This window comes from Scleropages formosus, chromosome 23 (genome assembly GCF_900964775.1).
Source record: "Scleropages formosus chromosome 23, fSclFor1.1, whole genome shotgun sequence".
Lineage (NCBI taxonomy): Eukaryota > Metazoa > Chordata > Actinopteri > Osteoglossiformes > Osteoglossidae > Scleropages > Scleropages formosus.
In genome coordinates, this window is record NC_041828.1 from 4,311,878 (window position 1) to 4,338,693 (window position 26,816).

The 26,816-nt window shown below is 46.3% G+C and overlaps 2 pseudogenes; both read right to left on the reverse strand.

Moving 5' to 3' along the window:
* Positions 1-388: 388 nt before the first annotated feature.
* On the reverse strand, positions 389-23,981 carry LOC108930422 (semaphorin-6D-like; annotated as a pseudogene).
* A 43-nt stretch (positions 23,982-24,024) lies between these two features.
* Positions 24,025-26,816, reverse strand: part of LOC114909409 (semaphorin-6D-like) — a 70,511-nt pseudogene continuing 67,719 nt past the window's right edge.

A 26,816-nucleotide genomic window follows, 5' to 3' on the forward strand; every position in this document is an offset into this window, starting at 1 on the left:
GGCGAGAATCCAGCTTCTCACCTTTAGCTTCACCGTGAGTATAAAGGAGAGTGTGTAAACATACCAGTGACGTGAACTTTGCTTTAGTGCGGACTGACGTATGCGTCTATTTACAGCTTTGAGCTGAGAATGTAAAGAGAAAAGGGTCCTCAAAACCATGCCGTGAGCCTTTGTACATAACCAGGGGGGTGATTATGTCCTATGCTTACATTCATTCATTCAACACTTTTCCCCAAAGCAACATTAATTTAATTTCAGTTATTTACCCATTTATACAGATGGATAATTTTACTGGAGAAATTCAGGGTAGGTACTAGAGCTGGAGGAAGGGATCAACCAATGACCTTTGGATCCCAAGACATCAGTGCCAACCACTACGCTACCAGCTGCCCCTTCCAGGTCCTTCCACTCAAAGGGGTAAGATGGACCTTGCTGTACTTAACGGAGGGTGTGGCATTGTGGAGAAAAAAGCTTTTTACATCGATGTTAGCCTCTGCTTCCCTTACGCTAACGTACTGTGAATTGCTAGACTCCGTCCTTTCGCCCATCCCATTTCCCTTTAGGAAGTACAGATCACGCCAGCCGACTCTGATAGATGTTGTACAAATGTATCCCATAATTCATGGCTTCTTAATGCCTGCCAAATGTAACCCGGCCATTAAAATGCTATTACACTATTCTGCATGGAGCTGAAACATTTGTTTTTGCCCCCAAATCCGTGGGAGTACAAGTTAATTGGAGGTTTTGGAAACACTAATTAACAAAATAGTCGGAATATACAGTAAAATTTGAAACAGTCAGAGCCAATTACGGATCAAAATGTACATTCAGCCTGAGGCCACGGGGTCAATTATGAACAGCGTCAACATTTATCACTGTCTTACGGTTTGGGTGGTCAGAAAAGGCAGAGGGAAAATACGAAACTAAATGCCTATGACACGTAACAATGAAGTTAAAAAAAAAAACTGTCCTCGTTCCTGTCGTAACATCATCCATATCACATTGTATTAAATAAGGCACACATTTACACATACAGTTAAAATTTGTCTAGTTATTATTCCACAGTCTCATTTATTTACACCAATATACACAAAGTTAATAGTTATGGTAATTATAATAGTATCTGTTTGTACAATGGTAAAAGCAAGGGATAGTCCTGCTTTTAAACCTGATATTTGGGATCCTCTTGCAGAGGAGAAGCGTGGTTTCGTCTGGTAAGCCTTTGCACAGATCCAGTTTGTATCACTGTAAGGGTGATGCCATTCGGGATGAGAAAGGCAACCGACCTGCCCTGTGTTCAGCACATAGTAGCACCAGCGCCTCTCTCGGGCTCAGAACACTGTTAACACCACATACTGCATTTGACGCCTGCTCTGGTGGGCTAGCAAACTAAAGTCAAATGAGACAATCAAAAAATATTTCTTTTTTCTTCTATTGGTCCATTTTTCCTCTGACTGGATGAGTGTTCCCCTTGCGTCGAGGTGCGGAGAAGACCGCTGCCATCCATAGTGAGTCTCTCCGAGAGCTAAGATCTCTCTGCATGGCGACCTGCTGTCTCCGACGGCCTGGACGACACCGCAGTCGGGTCCCCGGCCGCTCTGCCCCACCGCAGGCCAGTTACCGTCCCCTCCCATTCCAGCAGAGACACGCAAGCTTGTGTGAAAAAGGTATTTGCAAAACACCTGTGTGGATCCGGCAGGAGTGAGAGCCAAGTACCAGGACACCCTCCGGGAGTACGTCTTTCAGCTGCATGGGAATGCACACTTTTTGCTGTGTTTGCGTGTGTACATACGTATAGCGTGTACGCAGATACATACATACATGTACTTATACACACATGCATATATACACGTTATAAGCAGATTCAGCAGTGTTCCTTGACTCAGCTTCGCTGACACAACACTGACACAATACCCGGTGCTTGAGTAAACGCGGATAGCAGCCGCAACTGCGACCTGAATGAACCTCGGCTTTGTTCAGTGGCCTTAACTCTCGTATTGGTTGTGTTCACGGGTTTCAACAAATGTGGCGACAGCCTAGCTCAAGGTGTTTCCTAGATAGTATGTTTTACTTTAAAGTGTTTCTGGAGAAAGTAGATAAGCCATACCAATATGGTACAAAGAACATACATTTGGGACCTTCTGGACAAGTCAGTCTCCAGATTATCCCATCTGCTCTCCACTCATTCATCTTCAGTTTTTGAATGTTAAATTTCTTTGTCTGGGTGGGTTGCCTTTGTTTTTTGCTTTCAATCCAAGACTCAGTAGTTGAACTTGCCCTGTGGGTTGACGGGTGATGTGGCAGGGATGAAGAGCGGCTTGGGTGGCGGGTCTGGTTTGAGGGATGCGCTCCGGCGAACCATGGCCCCGCGGGGCCCCTGGGGCTGCTCGTTGTAGCTGTGTTGCCGAGTCAGGTGGCTGCTGCCCATAAGCGGGTGGTGAGCTTCACACGAGCTGCCCGCAGGGTTCATGCGCGACAGCAAGGGGGCCTGTTGGTGCCCGTTCCGGTGGTTGAAGCTGGGCTGGCGGGGAACAACCCCTCCGTTGGTCATCTTCGGCGTGACCATCATTGAGTGCCTCTGCGAGGAGTGGCGGGAGGCCCTGTCCATGGCAGACGGCGGTGGGAGCATGTCAGGGGGGACGTCCAGGCGCCGAGTCAGGCTGTCCCGTGGCAGTGTGGAGGAGCTATAGTAAGGAGCTGACTCAGTGTCAGGGATCTGTGGCACACGGCTGCCGTAGGCCATGGGTTCCCCGCTGGGCAGCAGGGAGGAGGTTAGGATCGTCAGGTTCTTACTGCTGGTTGCTTTAGCTTCATGGATGTGCTTGAGGAGCTCGTCCAGGGCAGAAACATCAACCACTGTCTGCGGGTAGCAGGGGTAGGGCTGGGTCACAACCCGCTCTGCAATGGGAATCTTCCGCTCATCAAGGTGAAGGGCACCACCTAGGGCCTGTCCTTCTGCCAGGCCATGGGAGAAAGGAAAGGCCTGCTGCGTGATGCTTGAGCTGGACCGGGAGCAGCCCAGGGTTGGGGGTCTAGACTCTTTTGCATTATTGCAGTTTTGGTTCTTCTCCCACTGGTTCTTGAAGGCCTTCATGCTCTTGATTGGCAGTTCTGGGGTGGAGTCGGGGGTGGGCAAGCCAGAAAGTTCTTCACTGTGGTGTTGATGGCTGAGGTCCATTCCCACTCCAGACCGGCAGCTGCCGTCAGGAAGGTGCTCTTTTCCGTTGGGGAGGAATGGGTTAAATAGCTTTGGTGACGGCATCTCCAGCTTTTCCTCCTTTGCCGGGCCATCCAGCAGACCATTGAGCTTGGCCAGGCTGCGCAGTGACAGGGCGTGGGAAATGGAAGCCTCTGGATCCTTCCGAGCCTCTTGGTCCTATGGACATTGTGGGCTGCAGTAGCAGGACACAAGGAAACCAGAGACAATGGCTCAAGGAGAAAGGCCACCAGGACACAGGCGATCAGAAGGGTGTAATGGACACTATGACCGGACTTCTCCACCTCAGGCAGACGTCGAACACCTGTCAAAAGAGTGGAAAAATGATAATCAAGACACCAGATTGCGTGTTGTCAGGTTCACTCGCTGCAATGCCGTGAACAAAATGGTTTGACTTTTCTTGTATAATATAAGTAGAAAGACAGCAGCTTTCGTGAAACATTCCAGCAATGAGTGAGACTATCGGAACCCAGCTGGGGTGGTCTTCGGCATCTGCTGATAAACAAGAGCAATCTTTGCCAAGCGCTCAGCCCATATCTCGAGGGCTGGGACCAAGTCCTCCTGGGGAATGATTAAACTCCTTAGTGCATTTGGGCTTTAAACACCGAGCAAAGAGCTGGTGGGAACAGGCTCTTTCGTGCATATTGAGGGGCACGCTTCAGTGCAAGCGCACCTGGCACCGTGAACTTGCCAAAATCAACACTTAGGCCCACCTGCTTATCAGAAAATTACACTGCCCCACCAAAGCGCAGTGTTCGACCTCATTTGCAGGCTCGATAATGAAACTCCTGAAATCCCGAGTAGCGTACGCGGGGCGGTTGTGATTCTGGAGCTCACTGCAGCATCTAAGAGCCCAACCGCCTCGCCGAATTTGTTACAGACCCACCGGCTCAGCTGCTCCCCTCTTCTAATGTAAGAGTGCAGTTAGAATTTGCTGATTAAGCTTTAGGATCTGCTCTGTCCTGGGTCGCCTGCTCACCGCTGGAAAAGTCTGAAGCCCAGGTCACTTGTGAGAGAGCAGCCAGTGAGCGAAGGAGGAAGCGTCACATGATACCTATTTGTTAAAAGGTCTCAGGTCTCCTTTTTTTTACTGCCCCTAACATCACCTTTGTCGATGTGATACCGAGACAGGCCGTTTTGGCTGAAAGCCCGTTACAGGTGCTGTAGATGGGATAATTTCTTCATTTAACAGAATAGGCTGAGTAATAGAGACAGGTAACGAACACTGTCCCCTTCCCGCTGATGATGATAGCAACACTGATGAAAGCTTGGTAACATGAGCACGATACCATTGTGTGAGCATAACACCAACAATACCATATATTTTCATGTTTTCCTATGACATATATTTCTATGGCTTTTAAAACAGTAGGAATGTACTAGTCCTGTGTTGTTGCCTGGAGGAATGATCACTGAATGCTAGTTGCCGTCTGCTTCCCTCTCTTGCAAAGAGAACAAGGAGCAAAATCCTTAGAGTGCTGGTGCAGACACATTTGTGTCCTGGCTACAGTCCTGTGTATAATGGAAACACAACTTCCAAGCAATCTCTAATAGGCATCTTGCAATGCTGCTCTCATCTGATAGGGCACCTAGAGGGCATCTCAGTGCCACCGGCTGGCACAAACCATGAACTCTAATTTGTAAGAGCCCAGGCTATGGAAAAGCTTCTAAAACTGCACGCTCTAGGAAGCTACGTTTTAAGACATATGTACAATAGAACCTGGAAGTAATAGATAAATGATAGATAAATGGATATTTATAGGCAGAACGGCATGAAGAAGAGCAACACTGAAGGGCTTCAGATACTCAGGCAGGAGAGCTGTAGTTTATGCACCTGGGAGTTGCGATAAAATGTTCATGCAAAGATCAGATGCTGGGTTGTCTGATCTTGACAGTGACATGTCACCCTTGTCACTCATAACAATAAAAACACTTTGCCTGCATCGGTGCTGAAAGTTGAAAAGGTGTGGATCAAAAAACCCAAATGCTATTCCTCACCATCTAGCTCTCCCCACTGACCCAATACAAGACATAGAGGTTGATGGAGATGTTGTGAAACTTGCTTTTAAACCGGGCATATCATTTTCTCCAACGGAGCTTTCATGTGGGACATCCCATGTGGCTCCAATAAGGCTCTTTATGCGGATCACAAAGTTTCTGGAAAGCGCAGCCCGATGTGCCTCTCGCCACTAATGTGAACCAACAGCTTGGCAAGCGGTGCTTGGTCTTCTCACAGCGTTAAGCCTTCAGTGTTTATAGCAGTGAAAAAAGATGACAAAGGGAACCTTGGCACTAGTTTGCAATTCTGTGCACAGCGGACCTTGCCAGCAACGTGGGCATCTGAGAGGGTGCGGATTGATGTTGCCGTCATTGTGATACCGTCAGACAGTCTTCTGTGGTCTTGCTTTAAAGGTCACCGCTGAATGTGTGTCAAAAATGAAAATGGTGCACTTTCACAAGACCTTGGCGCGTATGTTCTCAGGATGTGTTTCAAGGACCTCAAAACCCTTCTCAGGGTATTAATATTTAAATCTGCAGTAACATTACATTACGGCTGAACTCGAGTGTCATGTCATTGCTTATGCATGCAATTTTGATGCATTTGGTCATTGATAATCAGGGGTCTGGCCATCCATAATGACAGAGATACATACTGGCACCAGATCTCCCTCTGTATGTAGTTAGTAGAAAATGGATGCATGTATTTTTATGAAGATGGTGAAGTTGGTATCTGAATGTTCACTAAGCTGCCAGACCACTGCGGTTACTCTTAATGCTAACTTCATTATACCCTTGGTCTTGGCAGACTGTCCACACGCGAGGGTTGCGGCGGTTGCATGAATATATACCACAATCAACTGAAATGCTTAAATTCAAGACATAACCGCTTTAGGGCTTATATGGTTTCCACAACACGAATGATATAATATAAGAGGCAGTGGCTGAGATACATTTTGGGTAATCCTAAAATCAATGTTGCTCCACTCAGAGGTCATCTCCTGCTTAAGACAAGTCGAAAATGAGCCAGCATCAGGGAAGGATAAGAAGGGCTCGCAACTGTAATATACAATAAATGTAGAGGAAGAAAGGAGATAATAAGCAAAATAACAGCAGCTTTAATCTGAATATAGATGTAGCCCCAGCGAAGAGTTGGACCACAAGGGTGATGTTCAGTGTACCTGCCAGGTATAATTGCATCACAGCTAAGCTGCAAAAACAAAGCTTCCAAGCTTGAGCTTCATGCTATTTTTGGACTTGAGTATTAGAACCCCATGGTATGAAAACTTTATCCCAGAATCTCTACTAATAATTTTAGCTCAGTGGATGAACACTGTTCCTCCATCTTCCTCACAGGGTTCCTAAGCATGGTGATGTCGTCTTGATTGTTCCCGTGGATCTGTGCTTCCTATACTTCATTAACCCTGCCAGTGTTGGAGTGCTAAAGTTCTGGGGTTTCTGGGGTTTCTGCACTGACTACCTAGGAGGCCTGGATCATGGGCAAGTCATCATAGGGACCTGATCTCCAGCACGCTGTCTGCTGCAGTAGAATAGGTCTGCAAAATACATCGACAGCACACTCAGACTACCAATTATGTTTTTTAGCTGTGCAACTGTAATTGCTCATAAACTCTACAGCAGTGTGACGTGAAACTCATTTATGTCCATTTGTATGCAGAACTTATTGCTAAATTAGTAAATCAGAAAATTGAGTTTTTGTAACCTGTGTGGTTGTTTGTTTTTGCTCGTTCGTCAAGGGACTACTTGCGATGCAAGAGGCAGCCACTAAAATTCAAGAGCGAGCGTTGCATCCAGGCACTTGAGCTGAACACGCTGGGTGCAGCGGGATTATGGGATAATGGTAATCGCCCAAGACCACAAGTTGGCTAATGCATTTCTACCCAGTGCAATTTGCATGTCTGTTGTTTATTGCGTGTCATCTCGTGGCTCTGACAGGGTTCTTCTCAGCTAATCTGCCAATTAATATAAACGTAATATGTAAATGACTGGGTTACGGATTAAGGGTGTTCCTGCAGGTCACGCTGAAAGGCAACCAGACCGATGACAGGATCGAACACCAACTTGGCAGGGATGTATGGAGTCGTGCCAGATCAGCAAACTTCTATTGCGAAAATGTGTTTTGTGGAACTCAGGAACTGGTCTACAAGTTTTAACAGATCCCAAAGTAATGAGCCTCACAGTGCTTCACTCCTGTCTACTTAACACAAGGGCCTTGGAGAAAGCAGTGCTGCAAAGTTACTCCTCACCTCTCTCTGCCACAGTGTAGAGCAGGGCTTAACCAGCCTAAAAGAACAAGTTGACAAACAGGAAAAGAAAATACGCGTTCGCAACACGGACACACATGCTTTATTTAGGGTGTGAGGTGTAGGTCTGACTTTGTGGTGAGGGACCACTGAGGATGTCGTTCCACAAAACTTCAGGGATAATCAGAACGATTACACAATGTAACTTTTTATGTTGATTTTTTTTTTTCTTGCATTTTCCATTCAGTTTTGGTAGATTAAGCATACTGCCACGTTCACGCCCACAACCCAGATGACAGCACCTGACTCCAGTTCCTGACTAACTGCTCACCCTTTAAAAGACCCTCCTCAGCGCCCATATCTTTGCAGAATCTCGTCAGGGACAACTCCCTTCCTCGTGACATCTCATTCACACGCATCTCTAGTTCACAGTTCACGTTTTCCGGTTATCGACCCCTCGCTTTGTTTTCCGACCACGTCCACGGATTCTCATTCCAATGCCGATTGTCCCCTGACCACGCCCATGGATCTTCGCTCTGACCCTGACCGCCGATCGCCCGACCCTTCGTCTGTCCGCGACACCGAGAACTTGCCTGATCCCTTGACTCCAGATGAACGACTCAGCACTTGGGTCCAGCCGTCCCGGCTCCCTCGGTTCCGCGTGACACATACTTTTGGTATTAGTTTGTACTCTCTGTCAATTTTTAGAAAAATATTCCACATTCTGGAAATTAGCAAATTTTTGTGAATTTTGGCACCGGGTTCCAGGCACTGAATATTCTAGTACCTTTTAGGATCTGATGCTTTCTAGAATGTTCTGGTACCTTCAAGTCTTCCAGTGGCTGTAAAGTACCAAACTAAAACTGACACTGTAGAAGAGTAGTGGTATTTTTGTAATCAGCGAACTTGAACTCATTATAATTAACAAAGAAAAATCGACATAGCTAAGAACTTTGGAAAAAAATGTTTTGCTTTGTTTTATTTGCTTTCACATAAAGTTGAAAAGACAAGGTGGACAGAAACATTGTGTGTGTGTGTGTGTGTACAGTATGAGAGGCAGAGATAGAAAAACCACATAAGGAGCAACAGATGTACATCACATATTTTTTGACCCTGTCTCATTTAATCGCCTTTACAAGCTCTAGGCCTGCAGGCAACCAACACGGAGATCAATGGTCTGCCTACAGTTTAGATGTGGAACATGCAAAGAGAGTGGCTGCTGGGTAAACCCTGGACTCGCCTCAACCTTTACAAGTCTGAATTCACTGGAACTTCACAATAAAGCCTTCCTACAAAAGCAGGCAAAGTCAAAACTTTGTTTTAAATTCACCTTCAGTACGGTATCTCTCCACATCAGGACAAGGTTGATCAAAATGTGCGTCGAATCCCAACGTTGCTCTTTTAAATCCTATAGATCAACGAGTAATTATGAAGCCTTTGAACCCCGCTTGAGAAACCAGCACTGTATGCATTTATGCAACTGAAATTCGTACTTATTATGCAGACAAACTATGAGTCACCCAGAAGTGTATCTTTGTCCAACGAGGTGTTGAGACACCCTTGAAATGGTCAAAACACGGTTCGCTGCCTTGGTATCATGGCGGCTAATCTCTCAACAGGCTTGAGCACTCTGCTGTGGGAAAAGCAAAGTTAAAAAGGAAAGTTCTGGATGAGTTCATTTTCTTGTTCTATCCCCACAGTGTTTTTTAATGAGTTTCAGAAGACTGCTTGCTTGCTTGCTTTATTATCGAGATGTCTGCCTCTGCTCTCTGGATAAATTAGCCACCAGCCGGGGGCTGTGTCTCTGTGAGCTTGGGTTCGCAAGAATATACCGGTGACCTTGGAAAGGAATCCCATCACAGGAGTGAAAAGGCAGAGATGGCCTTAAATGAAAAAGCAATCTAATGAACACATAATATCTCGTGTGTGGAAAAAAACGTACGTGGTGGGTTACGCTGGAGGCACCTTGGTCCACACATGCCTCTTGGCTTTTACAAAATATCTTTGCTAGATGGTCTCCGTAAAAATTCCCCTGGATTCTAGCCTGAAAAACTTCCAAGCTCTTTCATGACAAATGAATGTAAAATCATAATACTTGTTTGCTTCTTATTCTATTATTTTCTAACCTGTTCCTCATTTTCACAACCATGATGACATACAGACATGCGTCGCTTAACGACGGGAATACATTCTGAGACATGCATCGTTAGGTGATTTCGTCGTTGTGCGAACATCACAGAGTACTTATACAAACCTATATGGTATAGCCTCGATCGTAGAGTGTGCTTATACAAACCTAGATGGTATAGCCTCGATGCAGTCAAGAAACACGGTAAACAAGAGATTTATAATGCTGCTGCCAGCGTAACACAGCACACTGTTTTACAGCAAACTTTTTTTTTATAAGTAGAAAGAGTACACTGTAAAATAACGATAGAAAGTACCTCATAGTAAACACATAAAGCAGTCACATAGGTGTTTATTATCATTATCAAGTATTATGTACTGTACATAGCTGTATGTGCTATACTTTTATACGACTGGCAGCGCAGTAGGCTTGTTTACAGCAGCACCACCACGAACACGTGAGGAACACGCTGCGCTACGTTACGACGTCGCTAGGCGATGAGAATTTTTCTGCTCCATTATAATCTTACGGGACCACCGTCATATATGTGGGCAGTCGTTAAAACGTCGTTAAGCGGCGCATGACTGTAGTTGCTCGTATGACTGGAAACTGAGAAATTTAAAGTTGAAGGTCTTGGTCAAGGGGTCCATAAGACTCTCGGTCACAAATCTGACTGCTTGCCTGCTTCTGTATGCTTCTTGTGCACCGCAGCTGGGGAACTGATCAAAGGGCGCCGAAGCCTCGGGGACGTATCATTATCACAACAGCCGAGTCATTTGTCCATTCAGCTCTGCTAAGTTCAGCAGCTAATGGATGCTATTTGCCTGCTGCACCAAGATCATTAGTTCAAGCCTTTGCTTATGTTATTGAGCCTTTTGTTCATCAAGCTCCTGTGAACAGAATTAAGAGGCTAATGACCATTCAAGTGGTCCACACATATACAAACGAGGTCACTTGAGTCTATGTAAAATCCGTGATGATGCACTTCCATTAGTTTTAGACTGAGATAGTCTAAACTCTGAACCAACTCAGATTTCATTAGGAGACTCCCATGAAGCAGTTTGTCATAAACCTGGTTCCATCCTAGCTATGTGACAAATTGCTCAATGGCAGTGCTTGTGAGATGGCTAACGCACTGGCCATTCTGCTACAATGCATCCCAGAATGCACCTGTGGCCTCCAACCTTCGAGCGAGCACTGGTTTGTCCTATCAAAGCATCATTAGTACCTAACAAATGACCCCTTCCACTCTGGGAATACAAGAGTTTGCATGTGGGACAACTGGAAAGAGTACTGCAGTAAAACTGTACTTAGTCCTCTCTTAATGAGGTTTATTTGAGCTTTTTGAGCTCAAAATCGGCATGAATGGAGCAGTGTGCTAGACTAACGCCTGAGAGACTCTGGTGCTCTCAGCAGACATTTCTCCATGCTTACCTCGATGGTCAAGCACCATGTGAGTTTGGGGAAGACTCTTCTGCCGTGTGGATTGCCTGGCTGAAGATGCTCTCCCTTGTGACCGACATGCATTTCCCCCCATTGGGCAGGAAAAGGGCGGGGACTGAAATTAATAAGCTCCCGCCAACTCAGAGCCTGCATTGTCTACCAGACTAACATTCAGTAATCCCCTCCAGGAGATTCTGTGCTGGCTTCCAAGCCGTGTGTGGCGGAAAGCGGAATTAATCTATAGGGGGTGCCTCATCAGCTAGTGATGCCTGCAGAGGAGGAACTGCACCAGGAAGAGCGCATTGATAGCAGCGCAGTGGGGGAGGAGGACACAGTGAGCCAAAGACCAGGGTCTTGTTTCACCATTTGCCATGGGGTGGAGGTGGTACCCAGAGAGAGGCATAACAACCCCCACCTGACGTCCCTCCCTGGACAAAATGGCCCTGATGATCTATGAGCACTGATAACAACCACCTAACAAATTGGAAACAATGAAGTGCCATCCCTTTGCTTTACTCCCCTTTTCTGAGAACTACGTGCCAATCATGGAACTGAGGGCTCTGTTTTCCCAAACCCAGAGAGCGTGTTCTGTTGCCACTATAATTAAGCAATCCTGTGGATGACATCTGCAAATTCAGACAAGTGTCAGATTTAAGCAGCAATCCCGTTCTTCCATTAGGTCATCTCCATGACTCAACCTGCACTGCGACATTAACGCGAAAGGTAAGAACTGGGTATCCACAGGGCTCCAGATATACAGTGTAATCATTTCGATAATTGTTTCTCTTCTCCAAAGAAACCTTGTGTCTATGACTGTGTGAATCAGCAAAGGGAATAAGGAGGAAAACAGGCAACGGGAAACAATCACTGCCCATAAACCATTCTTTAATGGCTCACTGTTTTTCGGACATTATTATGGGCTCAGCGTCTTCTATACATTTCTAGCAATTCACGAGCACACAAAGCTTTTGCATAAACTCCTGACCAGGTTCCCTCTGTCCCAACAGTGTGGACACAAATAGAGTGAAGTTAAAGGGATGAGTGCCATGGAGGGTCAACGGTGACTGACCGTAAGCAGAGTCCACAGCTGTGTTCTGCCTTCTTGTTGTAGCCAGAACATCTGCAGACAGAGGTAAAATAGAAGGGGATTGAAAATGGGAAAAAGTAACAAAAAGCATGACGAAACAAACAATGGTTCTTGCAGTGGAAAATTTCCTTGTCTGTGTGTTTTAGGAGCATGTGAGGTTGGGTGGCTTTCATGTGCCTTTGCAAGACCTCACTGGTGGAGATTCTTCAGTCAATTTCACTTCTCAGCAAAATATCTGAGGCTATCTTAGACTTCTCAATACTTTCACAGTTACGTTACTAAATAGGACACAGGAAGGGTTTTCATCTCTGGATATAATAGCAACACATATCAGCAAAATGGCACATATGGGGGCTGGTAGTTACTGTTAAATAGCCCAATTTTTGCAATTTTCTGGGGTAATAAAAAGTAGCTTGACCAGCCTGTGGATCTACCTAATATGCTGGTTTTTATCATCACCATCAAGCTTACCGTGACAACCATCTGGGTACTCGGTGTGGGTTGTTCTCAACCTCTTGCTCGAACCCGGCCCTGGGAAGCACAACAAGACCAAGGTGACAGTTCATCAGTGCATTTGCATCCTTCCTTGCCCTTGATCATTCAACAGGTCCCAGCCTGTTTAGCCGCACGTGTCGTTGCCCTCTCCGAGATCAGATTGGCCACGGAATGTTTGACTATTACTGTTGACCCACAGCAACTCTCCCAATGGCCTGTCGGAGCTGTCACTCTTTTGCAAGCTGCGGTGTCTGTGATTTGAACTCTAAGCCATTTAGCTCAATGCTGAAGGCTGGAAAAGGTGGAAAAGAGAAGTATCCTCAGACATGCGGCATTCAGGTGCTCTTGCACTCTAAAGTGGCAGGAAAAAAACCTTGCTTGCCTGGATCACCATAAACTCGGTGCGAGACTCAAGTAGCTAAAGTTCAATGTCTCAAGAGCCCAAATTTTCATTCTCACACATTTCCTTTACCCAGAAGCTCCTGCGCCTTAATGTTATCAGCAGATTGTGCAGATTTCATTTGTCTCACCGCAGAGGCACTTTAAATCTGCACCCATATTGAATTAGCCTCTCCTTGGATTTCCGCAGTTTGATTTTTTTTGGCAGCAAAATCCAAACTTTATATCCCATTACTTCCACCTGTAAGGTGTGAAAATACCCGGGCACCAAGACGAGGACTTTATGAAATAGGGACCCATCCGCTAATTTGACTCTCTCTAGCGAGCAACCGCACGTCAATCAATCAGGCTGCCTGTCTTCGGAATAACGGCAGAGCCATTTATAGGCCGTATTGACAGCGGCGGGGGAACGATCCACGTGCTGCTGTTCCATTTACCGCTAATGGAAGTCGGGACCGGGGAGGCAGCAACGGCTTCCATTAGTACGGTGGATTAACAGGATTGTCCGCATCATCCAACCACTTCATCTGTATCAGACACCACTACTGCTGATTCAATTTTATCCCCGCCGCACAATTTTATCAACCTGGCGCCAGGCCCACCACTTGGTCTTATTTGTTTTTGGACCCCCCTGGCTCCCATCAGAATGTCCCTCCACTTTTTTCCATTAATCTAAACAGCACTGGAGGGGTCGGGCTCGAGTGAGGCCCCCGTTGGTAGCCAAGCTTCACCTACAAGCTGCCCAGCCTAGATCCTCGTACAAAAGGGCACGGGGGGAGGGGTGGGGAGCAGGAACGAGAAATGTTAATCTAAGCACACAGCCAGCAAACTGTGTCTAAACGAAACACAAAGACGGAGAACTGGGCTAAAGGGAAGACTACGGAGGACGGACGAACGCGGGTTTCACCAATACCATACACTTCCACTCAACCGTGGATCTCCTGACAGCTGCTCTTAATAAAAAATAAACAAGCAGCCACCGACTTTCCGTACTGTTCATTGCGTAAGGGTGAGCGATTGATTTTGACGGCCTTGAATTTTTGCCTCGTGGGGAGACGGCACATTTTGATTGGCTGGTGCTGAACCAAGCGCTGCAATGACACTTAAACCTGTTTTTATTCATCTCATCTGTTGTTTCACTCGGCAGCATGTTCCTCCGAGACGGGTCTCCTTGCCAAGGCATCTGCTGAGATCGCATCTGCACTGGCTCCCCTCGAGAGCAGCCCTGCTCCGCGACCAGGAAAAAGTCCGCTTTCATCGGCTGAAAGAAAAACCTTCTGTTGTTCGCTATTTTCTGCTTGTAGGAATTCGTCTGAGGTCATTCCACGTGGCAACCCTCTCAGCGTCTCTATGGAGCAACATCCTGACACTATCCTCAAGTTGTCCCATCACACCCTGTAGCAAAACAGCTCAAGTAAAGAAAAAGTGGATATTTACGGGGCCCAGATGGGTAAATCAGATGACATCTTCCCAATGACAGCTGGAAAAGACAAAACGACTACCCTTGCGGTACCATGCGGATTCATACAATGTGTATGAGTGTTTTTCTATGAAAACACTTCACTGGCAAGTAGTATCCCATGCTTTGAAACAGAGTTGGGGAGGACACCGGATCAATGCGCACGTCCAGCATCGACGGTGGTATACGACTTTTTTGCTTTAGCTTTCTCACAGGATTCTTACCGAGTGCTCAACAGGCATGTCTCACATCGTGAAAAAGAAACAGGAGAAAAAACAAGAGCAACAACAAGAAGAACCCTGCTGCAGAAAGGGAGACAGAAATGAGAACGGTTTGTTTTTTTCTGACAGACTGAGCGAGCAACAGCAGGATGGAAACCCGGGAACCCACATGTCTGAACATTGCTTTTAATTATATCCAGCAGGGGCAGAGTTAACAAGGCGGGAGAGAGGACAGTTTGGGGGGGAACTGGTTTCATCCTCTCGTTTGTCTTGTTATTGTCCTTGAGTTTTTCCATCCCTACATAGGGGATAGCTGGAAGCGTAGTAGTAGAGCTGCTGCCTTTGGACCCGAAGACTGTGGGTACTAATCTCACCTCCAGATGTAACACCCTTGAGCAAGATGCTTACCCTAAATTGCTCTAGGAACATTACCCAGCTGTATAAACAGGTAAATAATTGTAAAGTTGCTTTGGAGAAAAGCATCGGCTGAATAAATAAACGTAATGTATGCACTTTATATCTCTATATATGCACACACTTGTGAATTTGAAGTAGAGCAAGCGTTATTGAGAGAGGTCATGAGAAGTTCCGACTGGCTTTTTGCTGTTACCCTGCCATTGGCTTTCTGGGCATCCAACATCAGTTGCTTTAAGTGTCAGATCACTTCCTTCCTGTTCATAAGAATGGCTGAATAAATTACTCCTGGGTGCCACTTATCGAGCCCTTCGTGTCATTTTTTTTCCCCCCTTGAGCTGAAGGATAAATTCTAGAAGCTCGTGTTTGACTTTCAAGTGTACTGTGATCTTGGAATCCAAATTGTGGCTTATAAATAATAAAACAATGATATGAACCTCTTCAACTCTCTCGGCATCCATGCAAACCGATGAAGAGACTTGAAGAAACACCCAACTGGCAGTTCTCCTTCTTGGGAGGATGTGTGTGGATATGGAAATATACAGTAAAAATGGGTGTTTCGTACTTCGCACAGTACTGTGAGAGATGCCCAACTGAACAACTGCACTTCAGCACAGGGATACGGAGATGTGGAACAGTCCAACTTCCTTAGAGACAACTGAAGCGACACTGCTGACCACGAAAGACATATTTGTTGATGCTGCTGATTTAATTCCCTCTAATCTGGTAAATCGTAATTGTTTTTAAAAGTGGTCATTTGGTTTGGACTGGATCAGTCGTCTCTGGTTTCGTGAAGGATGTGGCTGGCAGTGGAGATCAATATAAACTTACTTGAAGCCAGGAGCCACAGTAGAGCAGGTCCCCGCCTTCAGCCAGATGCAGTATGGGTCTCGAGAAGCCAAGCAGCTCCTGGAGATTAGAATGAAAATCATCACGATTTGACACAATGCTGTCCCATTCTAAAGAATCAGCAGGCCACCAGGCTCACTGTCCCAGTCCAACAGAACCAAACACACCAACAAGCTCCCGTCCCGGTTCTAAAGAACCAACATATGTAATGGAGATTTCCATTGGTGCTGCTGCACCACAGGGCTCTGGTGGGCTGACCTGGGTAATTTATAGAATTGGTCATTTGGATTGGGCTAGATCAGGTCTTCACTTACACATTTAGCATAAGCAACCATGTTTAAAAAATAAAATTTCAGCAAACGCATTTTTCTGATGAATAAATTATATGCTTTTGACCTGATTGTATAATGTCAGTATTATATGTACTAAGAATGAAAACAGGGACAACACTTTGTTCAAAATTAAATTATTTTTACAGTACCAGTAAGTCTCTTACTTTCTATACACGAAAGAGATAAATAATAGATAGTAACTATTATAATTGTGTAAAATTGGTGGGGTCCAGCAGTGTAAAAACAGCCACGTTATTGGGGTCTGTACTGGGTCAGTGATGGATGTTCAATGCCAGAGCTCTGTTCAACTGAGGGACTGGTCTTCAGAATAAGGGATCAGGGAGTTGTGTGGACAGCCAGGTCTGTGATGTGGGAGACAGGCTCCTGAGTACCAAGTACCAAATACCAACGAGTACCAAGTGCTCTCCCTTCACAACAACAGAAGCCTTTCCTGCATCCACACAAAGTTCCCACACCTTCCTTCCTTTCTCACAAAATGACTCCGACTGCTTGTTCATCACCATGAACACCAGCATGCATCACGGCTGGATGTCTGGAAAGCATCAGGGCAAACCTTCACCGCGCCAGTGGGCGATGTGAGTGAAGTGCGTATCAGACTTTTAAGATAAGACTGCCATGCCAAATGTAATCTCCTCCCTGCTAGGTGTCAACTGCTCGTCCCTGAAGATGTAGGGCTGGAGGCATCTTCACACCTTGACTGATCTCCTGAGAATGGGGCGCGTGCCAAATTCTACCCAGGAGAGACATATCGAAGCCAGGCCAAACTTCATTTGTTGGAAACAGAGACATTAGAGGGATAAGAAGCAGCTTTAGTGGTTTATTGAGCCTCCTTAATCAGACAATGAGCCAACAAACGGGAGAGGAGGCGAATTCGTTCCACAGTTCTGCGAGGTGTCCACACCCATGTAGTGGTCCCCTTGATTCGCAATGTATTAATTGGCAAGTGATGCTGTCCATCACTGGTCCTGGAGACACGGGTGCAGGGAGCTGTGACGAACTGAATTACATGGTTGTAGGAGCTGTGATCCAAGCGTGAACAAATGTATTCATTGAATTAGGACCGTCTCCTCAGCTAATATAACAGCTTGCTTCATGAGTACTTGTCAGATGTATATTGTTGTGATGAAGCATGATGCAGACTCTCCTCACACCTCAGATGGATCCATTGTGAATTCAGAAAACCACACATCTGACACCTTACTTGCAACTGAGTTTCTGCATAATAACTGGGTGAGATGTGGTTCCGGACTGAGGTTCATGGATCTGCACATTATACCTGCATATCCTGAGTATCAGGAGGGGGCTAAGTACCAGGAATGGGTGAGCACCGGGCATGGACGGAGCAACACGCACCGGCAGACCACCAGAGGCAAGTGAAGGAGAAACTCGAACCCACTGTGACACTCACTTCTTGCAGGTACCGTAGTCGAGCAGCGGCTTAGAGGGATCCGGATGACGCAGCTTGAGAAGGCGACAAATAGGCATGATGTCTTTGTCCAGTTCCAGGCCCAGGATCCTCTTGTTCTCCCGTGTACATTACACCTGGAGACAAAGGCAAGGCAAACATTTTTTCTGCAATGTCAGGAGCCTTCAGAAGTCATGAGAAAAGAGGGAGGTCATGAACTCTAATGGCAAAGCATAGTGGGCAATGTGTTTTTGATGGCTCAGTTATTAAACAAATGATGTGCTTTCCTGCAGAGGACCAAAATGTTTGGGTTGGTTCATATCAGCGGGTTCTTGGCAGCACATGGAAGTTGGATTCGGCGTGGAGTGTTCTAGAATCAGTTTACTACAAGAATAAGGATTATTTCAGAGCTAATGGAGCAGCAACGTGACATAACGGTTACAGCTGTGGAAGGACTGAAAACTGGCTGGAGTTTCAGACTGAAGCTGTGAACTCTCGGAACTAGTTACGCGATGGCTGTAGATGGAGTCTGAAGAGATCTGAATGCACCTCAGGATGAATTAAAAAGTCTTCCAGGAAAAAAAAAACCATCGTCTCTGAGCTCCAGATGAAGAGGCTGGTTTACATTAGTGGTAATGACTGAAGCAGAATCTTTTGAGTAAGAATGTCAAACTCTGAGAAGATATGCACCATCAAATTAACATTCACCACTCCATTATTCCTCTCTGCTTCCTATATTTACGCGAACATTAAATACAGTTTTCAGCCTCTGTGGTTTCGGCAACTATCATTTACCCCCTGCACTAACTTTTGAAGGAAAAGCAGAGATGACATGAAGCTGGAGTTAAAGTGCTGTCTCAACGCTGCACATGATCAGCATAAATGCTGAGCCCATCAAGCAAGAGAAGTGTGCTCACTTAGCGGGATTGTAGACGTCCATATCTTCCAGAAGTTGGGAGCCAAATGAGGTGTTGGGATGGGTGCTCGCCAGGACCTTGAGCACCCTGCCATCCTCCGAGCCCAGGAACAACACTGTGTAGTTCTTGTAAGGTCCGGCTGAAGGGTCCACAGCTATCTGGGGTCAGCTTGTACCTAATGGAAGAAGTTTCAATGAGTTGAAATAAGGAATCTGCCTCCTAAACTGTCAAATGAACCAAAGAGTTGTCTTAAGTGTTAGTTTGATGATCAATTAAATGTCTAGTACTACACTCCCATAAAAAACAGGGTAACTATGGAACGGTCTACTTGATGTAACAGCCTACTTGATGTCATCAATCGCTTCAACTGTCTACTCAGGTAATCACATGGTAGCACAGGTCCGCTAGGTATGTGCTCCCGTCAGTCCTGCAGCCAAACAGTCATGCGAGGCCAATGCGGTACCTGCTGCGGTGCGAGTGAAGCAAGGCCGATCGCCGACGGATGGTACAGCCTCGTCCATCAGGGGGTAGGACTTGATGAAGCTCAGCATTTCATCGGGGAACGAAGTGAGGACTTGTAGGAGGCCGCAGGGCCGTCGCCTGCACAAGAGCCTGGCCTGATGGGGGAGGGTTAGGTGTGAGTGTCAGTTCGCACAGTGTTAACCAGATGGGTAAGGGGTTAAGAGGCAGGGGAGCTCAGATTGCCCCCTAAAGGTCTTGTTGAAACTCCTTCACTAAATAGCTAGCTGTGTACAAGGATAAAAGTGTATAATTCTAAGATGTGTCAACAGCTTTGGATGAATAATTCAGTCGCTAATTAATACACAATCAATAATTCAATACTGTTACGCAACAACTCCTTGTGACTCCAAGACTCCACAGTAAACTGCAGCAGTTGTGAACTCTGGTAATTCAAGCCAGAGCAATTTTCGCTAGTGTTCGTTTACTTCAACATAACCCCAATTTACTAGAGGCCACAGAACTGGGACAGAGCCACACAGACAGGCGGCGCGTATCTGAGGTAATCCAAAATTTAGGGGAGAAAAGACTGAAAATGAATTGGCTGATAAATATAGACTGACATGGCGAGTGGCACTCTGCTGTCTCCTTTTGGTCTCATCTGACATCTCACTTAGAATAATTAACCTTACATTAAAGCAGTTCATTTATTCTGACAAATTAGCCACAATCAAAGTCTGTGCTCTTAAGAGCACTTTAATGGCTTTAATAGCAGGTTTCCCATGGGTACAGCAGGCAGAGGTAAGGCACACTGCCAATGAGAGGAGCTGCTGGGTGGCGTAGCTCTAAGGCAGGGTTAGAGACCTTGGTCCTCATGGCTGTGAGCTATGTGGTTTTGCCTCCAGCTGAGCGAACGAATCACTCTGCCCTGATTGGGATTCTAACTGCCTGCGATTCAAAATCACGTTAAACCAATGCATCAGCTGAGCACTTGCTATTGTTAAACAGCCGCACTAAGCCAAATTAGTGTTAATCGAGGAATATCTCTTTCCTAATGGTGAGAATGCAAGTGAAGAGGTCCGAAATGTTGTTTATTTTTTCACCAAGCGATGACTATATGTTCTGAACTGTAGCGCATTCCGTTTAATGTGATTTGAATGGCAGGACACTTTCAGTGGAAATCCTGATCGAGGCTGAGTAATTAAGGGCTTGGCTGGAAAGGAACAATCCTCAGGGGCTGCGAGAATCACGGTTCGTACTTAGTGTAAGAGCCAGGCTCCATCTGACTGTGCCCTTTAGGCCTATGGCAGGACCATCTCACCTGGGCTTTGGAACCTGCTCCTCAGGAACGGGCGGTCCAGGCCGACTCGCTGCTCCTCTGCTTCCTTGAACCTCCCATTAAAGACCCTCTCAATGTCATCCATGTAGAAGGCACAGACAGCCGAGCCCGTGATGCTGAGGGCCGTGAAGGTAGAAGGGAGGATGTTAGCCCCTCTCAGAATGATCAACCGAATCTCACGCTACCAGTAAATTCTATCCAAAGGTGTCTGTAAAGGACAGCGTGAAGGCTGGTCTATCTATGCCTGCATGAGCTATAACAGTGGACATATGTGACACCATTTGATCAACAACTTTTACTCTATAAAGTGCCATTCTCATAGGCTTTTGTTATTATTCATTGTTACATTTTATTAATTTACAACTGGAATTATACAGCTCTGATTGCACAGGTACCCAAACGGACCTGTTGGCCTGTGTGGTGAAGACCCCCCACCACGGCAGGCCTTTGGTTAATCTGCAGCACATTGGTCAGTGACTGCAGCACGTCGAAGTAGAAGAAAGAGTCGCCCGGTACAGAACAGTTGAGCCGTGGCCTTCAGGAACGAGGTCCAGTAGCGTTCCAGCACCCGTGGAGAGCCGCCGTTGTCGTTCTTACATACCCGGGCCACCCGGGAAAACACCACCTGCGTAAAAAGTGGAATGACTTAGTCAGAGCAGCCGAGGTTGGTGGGAGAACCAAGAAGCAATAAAGTTGGTTGAGAAAAAGACAGGGGTTTCATGGGAGGAGTCAAGAAGCAATGAAGGTTTCAAAGAACATACAGGAAAAATGGAGTAAAAGGACAGCGAATCATCGGACTTCCGACTTTATTAAAGATACTGTATCTGTTCATGAATACTCCCCTGCTCCACCTTACCTTGCCAAGTGTGGTGTATTCACTGCAATCTCACTGAGGAAGAAATATACGTAATTCCATACTCAATGGCATGGAGAAAATGAGGTTCTGGGAGAAAATCCAGGGAGACAAAGAGATCAGAATAATGTAGTGACACGGCGCTTTATAAAGTACAGCAGCTACTCGCTTCTTGGTAATTTCTTGACATTATCAAGCCAAAAAGCATCAGAACATTCACCTCTGAGCCACTTGGAGTCGTACTTGACGGTGCGCAGGACTGGGCTTCCTTCACCAAGGCTGCGATAGATCACGGCATCGCTTGCCAGGAAGTCTGTCATGGTGGCCGAGTAGAAATCACCTCCTGAAGACCAAAAAAAAGGCCTCTCACATTGACTCTCAGAAATTCCTCTATGTAAGCATTAATTTTCTGTTTTCAATGGTGGTGAGTGTCCCAAATCTAAACTCACTGGTGGCAGGTAACCATAGACACTGACCAACCCGTGTACATTGATAGCGAATTGCTGGCCCCTGCGGACCCTCATGCCGGCCACTCACCGGCGAAAAGGCCCACGTTGGACTGCCGAGACTCAAAAGGGCAGCGGGCTTGGCCCACCACTTCTTCACCATCCTGCTCGAGTGTGGACATCTGAAAGAGCACAAGGAAGCAAACTTCAGCCTATGATCTCAGCTCTTGTTCGGCACACAGTTACACTTCTGCTGGGAGAGATTAACAAACCAATTCAACTAAAGACAGTCTTCCAGAACAATTCCGATGAACAGAGTCGGGAATGAAATTATTAATAGTGCGATCTCGGTAAGTGTACGCAACACATTACTTGGCCTTTTTTTGAGAGCTTTGGAAATGTGCACCAGTTGGTGGTTTAAATTTTTATATGGTACCACAACTGTTAATCCATGTCAGTCCCTGTTTTGCTGAGGCGAAACAGGCTGCTCCGCCCCCAAGGGAAATGGCATCCATCTCTGATATCACTATACCAATTTCTCCATTCCTCCATCTCTGACCTTTTGCCTAATTCCAGCCCCAAGCCAGGTTATGAACATAGTGACAAAAACTGAAGTTTTACCAAAAGGTATTACTTAAATTTTTTGGCTTTTATGGACACTTAAAAGCTAGCGATGGACAGAGTGCGGTTTGTCAGTCTTAGAAAAATGCCACCTCACACCCCCTAGTCAATACATCAGCCTCAGAAGAATCTCACGGTAAGATTCATGGTAACTTCGATCTGTGTTGTGGTTGACTCGGATAGCCTGACATTCTCTTCTTGCATTCTATGAGCAGCCCAACATCTTGTGTCCAGGGCTTGAAGGACTTCATTCCCAGATCAACCCTTTACCATGAGCTCTAATCCAGGAATACAGAGCGCATGCCACCCCCCCATCCACGTTCATACCTCCTGAAAATGGGAAGCCTAAATGATATGACACACTGTCAGTAACGTTCCCGACATCTCTCCAGGTAGTCGTTGGGTTAGCATTGCCATAAAGCGAGAGCAAGCAAAGGTGCCGTGTGTTACGATCACTGGCTTTCCTGCACAGATTTTGGGAATTTATGGCAGAGCAATGGAAACGTCCATGCTTGGAAAGCCACGTGCAGTGACTTCTGGATGACTTTGCACCAGATCTTCCAAATTTATAGACTGAATTTGTTCTCTTTTACAAAAAAAAGGCCGTAAATCATCCTCTTGTCATTAATCCTTCGACTTGACTGATCATAGCAGGAAGGTAATACGCTGGAACATCACCGCAGAAACACATCACTGCATGTGCAAAGATTTGTCAATTTCAGGGCAGAATCCATCTGACGTTACTCAGTGGAGCAAACATGGAGATTGTCCTTTTAAGATGTTTCTGCACGCTCATAAACCTTTCAACATGCCTCCGTAACTCTTCGTAATCTATCTGTGTTAGAAGCCGACCTCAAGGCAGACATCGAATCTCTGTTCCAACCAGTCGCTACCACAGTAGATGCTGTCAACCCATGCACCTTGAAGAGAGCGAATTTCACCACCCACTACCGTGCCACTTATATCCACACCTCACTACACCAGCCTGAGCTTGTAGCGCCTCCTTGTTCTGTAACCATGCGGCTTCAGACAGGTTCAGAGAGATCCCAACCACTTCCTTCTGATCCACAGAGCAGGGGCACGGTTCACTTTCCAACGCAACTGCGCACACAATCAGAACTGGGTGAAAGTGGACGCCAATCCCCACTGAAACTGTCCCGTAAACGCTGCGGCAAGAGCCCTGGCTCGGATCCCTCTCTTCTGAACGGATGGTTTTGTCGACTTTACTGAATCCAAAACCCAGAGTAAAACATCAAGGCCTCAGTGGTTTGCGGTTATCCCTGTGGATACACAGCACTGTCACTGAGGATGTTTCTAAGCTAGAACTTATAAATGCGTTCGGGTTCAGTAAGTATCCGGCTTCATAAAAGGGAAGATACAAAACGCTGTGGAAGTGTGTGCTAAGGGAAAGCGCCCTGACATGTACTGCACTAAGCTCAGTACAACACAAGGCTTTCTGCATGCTGCTTCATGCAGCTTGTCAAAGGGAAGCCCAAAGAGACAGGGTCATACACACCTTGTAGTTGCGGCAGGTGGGGTTGAAGGCGTTGGTACCGCGGCGAACAGCGTCTCGTCGTTGCGGGGCACCAGCACTTGATGTAGTTGTAACACTCGTCCTGTAAAACACATGGTGTCCCCTATTGAGAGTGACATTTCCCTAGGGAGACCCAACTGGAGGGATTGGGGGAGTGTGTTCTTGGAGAAACAGACACTTCGACATCTCTGTCCCCATTACACCACCACTAACAATGAGAGTGCAAACCATGTCCCTGGGTTTGTGGTGTTTGCGACGTGCGTGCCACTGTGTGTGCTCTGCTTGTGCGTGTGTGTGTGTGTGTGTGTGTGTGTGTGTGTGTGTGTAGCTGACATTATGCCAATGCCAGAGTGGCTGCCTAAATGGGGGTGGAGTCTGGGAGGGGGGTGGTAACTCACACGTGTTTTTGCCCCTCACGGTACACTTCTCCCGTCCTTTGTCTTCCAGGTCAGCTTCTGCAACAAAGACAAAGAGAGGATGGACCCCCCCGGCACAGATGAGACTCCGTCACTATAACGGGTGCCTGGCACCTCCACTGAGGGATGCAGTTGGCCAGTCTGTTTGAGCAACTGCGCAGGCCTCCAGCCTGAGATAACAAATCCCAGTTCCCAGCTCCTAAACCTGCCAAGTCCATAGTGAACGATAGTGCTGGGGAGTTGGGGTAGGATGAAAAACAAAACCGCGATGCGGCACCATTACAAACTCCCCCCAAACCCAGGACCACTGTCCATTCCTCCCCCTCTTAGCAAATGCTTGTTTCTGGCACAAGGGTGGATCCAGTGAGGGCCATTGATCGATGGTCCCCAGAAGCGGATGGAACCCAGAGTTCGGGGCCGATGGACCTGGGTTCATGTGGGATTTACACTGGGGGTGAGGTGGAACCATGGGAATCATGGGATCATCGCCTTTATCAGGTAAGCGATCGAAGGAGGATGAGGTGCTCCTGTTTTCCTTTGGTGTCATCCTGCTATCATGAACGTGGCTAATGCCCACACCCTAAAAGGAACTTTACTTCTCTACAAAAAGTGCTCCCTGTTCACCGGGCTCATTGTAATTCACTAGAAGCATCCAGAGCCCTCTAAAACATTCACCAAGAGCTCTCTAAATATGTACGGTTAAATTTGTTCCTTAAATATTACTTTAATTAAATGTATTGGCCTTAGGGCGTACGCTGCAACACGATCATAAATATGGACATAATGAAAGAACGCTGACATATTTTTCCATTTTTGTAAACGCTGATTTAAGTAAAAAAGAATTAATGATATCTTTGGCTGCAACATCAGAGAATGCCCAGATCTTCTGCATTCTTCCAATGGTGGAGGCTCTCATCTCAAGGTCACGGTGCTGTTTCCGCAGTGCACACCGTGTCATTCTTGGGCTCCTACCGTACCTGCTGTGGGACAATCTGCTCGGACCGAGGTGCTCAGATTGACCGCGAAGACATGATCCCTGCAGGATGAACAGAAGCCGTTAGCCTGAGGGCCCCGGAGACTCCTACGCAGTGCGCTTGAAAGCCAGCTTGACATAGCGCAGTGTGACATAATGCAATGCCTCTTCCAAGACAGCTTAATGCAACTGGTGGCATTTTCAAGGAGGGCTAACATAGCAGGAAACAGATGTGCTCCTTTGCACTGACCTTTGGTCTACTGCGGAATAGCTGAGCTAGAAGCTTCTATGGAAAGACCATACATATAGATATGTGAGGACTGGTGCCCTCAAGTATTTAAATTTTACTGATTAACAGATATAGTTATATTATGTGGAGCAAATCAGGAGTAACCGTAGTATGACAGAAGCATTCGTATTCATCACCAGTGACTAGAGAGGCCTCACCTGGCCGCTACGTAGAGTATGGTGATTAATCCGCAGCATTCTCTGGAAGTCCAGGCCCAGCCTTGCTGTGTCATTGTCGGACATCAGTCCCTGAAAGCTAGGGTACTCCTGAGAGTCTGAAAGAAAGAAAGGGCAAGCCCCACCTGATCAACCCTAAGATGGATTTTGCATAGCCAAGTATGAATGTCTACCGAATGAATGTCTACTGAGTGGACAGTGATTTTGGCTTAAAACTCTTCCGAGGGACTCTGTTGGCCTCTTTCAGCCTCCTTTCGTTACCATAATGTTAGCTAAGCATTAATTATAACATTCAATTTTATGAGAAGCTTGTCAGATCCACTTTTCCTGGCAGTCCACTTGCTAAGTCAGCCCTTCACCTTTAAGGTCCACGTCAAATTCCAGTCATGCACTTCCAGGAGTTCAGACCTGCTTACATTTGACAGCTCTTTATGGAAGCGAGGCCCAGAAGGGATTTAATAAAGTATGGCATTAATACGACAGCCGTGTTTATCTACGAAAAACCTGGCTGGGCGGGGGAGGAGCTCTTTCTGTGCTAGACTGGGGAATAAGATAAGATAATGGTGACAAGCGGGTCCATCCGCTGCAAATCTGATAACAAGTACCCTCTGTTAATTAGCATAGAGTTTATTCAGAAGGCCTTCTACAAACACATGCACAATAAACAACCTACCCCAAAGTCCTCTAATTAAAACGATTAATGGAATTAAATGATTAGGAGAATGATTAAAGACCTAAATTACAGCGATTTTACTCCATAACACGTGTCATACAGAGATGAACCCCAGTAAAGCCTTCTGGAATAAAACTGGACTGAAAACACGTGTAATAGAAGACCTCATCCTCTCAGATCTTTCCCCTCATAAACAAAATGCTACAAAGACAAATCCAATGAAGATACTGAGAGTGGGATTTAAATCTTCGTGGTTCGATATTCTTCCCGAAAGATCTGCTGTGCACAAATTCACCTGCCTGTTACTGTACGTTTCTGTCAGGAGACTTGTTGTTCAAACAAGCTTTTTAGTTCAAAGCTGTTAGCGACTACAAACATCTGCTGACTG